Source organism: Silurus aristotelis (assembly GCF_946808225.1).
Source record: "Silurus aristotelis genome assembly, chromosome: 5".
Classification (NCBI taxonomy): Eukaryota; Metazoa; Chordata; class Actinopteri; order Siluriformes; family Siluridae; genus Silurus; species Silurus aristotelis.
The window spans coordinates 1,280,828-1,282,693 of NC_139578.1; positions in this window are offsets into that span (position 1 = coordinate 1,280,828).

Sequence of the window (1,866 nt, forward strand, 5' to 3'; positions counted from 1 at the left end):
AGCGTGAACAGCTATTTCAAAAGTTTCATATAGTTAGTAAGAATAATATAAAATAATAATGATATAATAATAATAATAATAATAACAAACATATATAATAGATATAAAAATAATAAATAATGTGTGATTTTTGTATTTTCTAGGCCTGATTTTTTTTTTTTTTATATATATATATATATATATATATATATATAAAATATCTCTAAAAAAGGATGAACTTGGCCTTTTTTTTTTTTTTTTTTCGAAGAAAGAATTTCTAGCCTGACCTCACCTCCAGGTCACGCCGGCGTGTGTTTTCCGGCTCTGACTCGTCTGGAAAAAGGTGTGTGTTTAGTAAATTTGCTGTCCGTCTCCTTCACGTAGCTGAAAGATAAAAGCATGACTGAAAGTGTTGTTCGTGTCGTCTGAGGCTGGGTTTGTCACTCCGAGCTCATCGGCTGTCACTGGAGCAGGTGTGTGTGTGTGTGTGTGTGTGTGTAAAAAAGAGAAGAAGAAGAAGACGAAGGCCTGTACTTTGATATGTTCTCGTGCACTGAGAACATGAGCGATGAGCAGCGACTTGTTGGCCCCTTGATGGTTTGTTTATTAATCGCGGCCGCCGTGTGATGCGTCTCTCATCGCCACAACAGCTATAATTAAGCTTTAAAGAGAACGCGAGGGCTTGATGTGTCTGAGTCTCGTCTGCTTTGTTTCATCTCCACCTCACTGTTTCCTTTTGATGTGTGACGAGGGAAAGGGTCGGAGAAAACTGGAATGCCCCCGATGTAAAGGGCATAAATAAGGTCCTACCTCCTCCGACCTCCACCTGCCTCCTACATACATCCACTTAGTACAGGATTGAAAAATCCAAATCATACGTGCTCATGATGCACTTCATCCCAGATCCATCGCAGGTTTAACACGATGAAGACTTGGCAATAATCAGTTTTACACCCGAGTGCAAAAACACACTCAAGAAAAAAAAATTAATCTAAGAAATCTGATTAAATCCACTGGAGCGAGAAGTGAAACTAAAACCAAATTCACAATTTTCTCGATTTAATAATAATCAGAATAATCATAATTATCATTCATTCTATTTTCCTACACTACTTCAATTAATACTACTGCTGCAACTGTACAAATCCTCCTCTACCTCCTCCTCTTCCTCCTCTACCTTCCTCCTCTAACTCCTGCTCCTCCTCTTCCTCCTCTACCTTCCTCCTCTAAATCCTGCTCCTTCTCTACCTCCTCCTCTTCCTCCTCTAACTCCTGCTCCTCCTCTACCTTCCTCCTCTAACTCCTGCTTCTTCTCTACCTCTTCCTCCTCTAACTCATGCTCCTTCTCTACCTCCTCCTCCTCTTCCTCCTCTAACTCCTGCTCCTTCTCTACCTCCTCCCCTTCCTCCTCTAACTCCTGCTCCTTCTCTACCTCCTCCTTTTCCTCCTCCTCTTCCTCCTCTAACTCCTGCTCCTTCTCTACCTCCTCCTCCTCTTCCTCCTCTAACTCCTGCTCCTTCTTTACCTCCTCCTCTTCCTCCTCTAACTCCTGCTCCTTCTCTACCTCCTCCTCTTCCTCCTCTAACTCCTGCTCCTTCTCTACCTCCTCCTTTTCCTCCTCTAACTCCTGCTCCTTCTTTACCTCCTCCTCTTCCTCCTCTAACTCCTGCTCCTTCTCTACCTCCTCCTCTTCCTCCTCTAACTCCTGCTCCTTCTCTACCTCCTCCTCTTCCTCCTCTAACTCCTGCTCTTCCTCTACCTTCCTCCTCTAACTCCTGCTTCTTCTCTACCTCCACCTCTTCCTCCTCCTCTTCCTCCTCTAACTCCTGCTCCTTCTCTACCTCCTCCTCTTCCTCCTTCTTTTCCTCCTCCTCCTTCTCTTCCTCC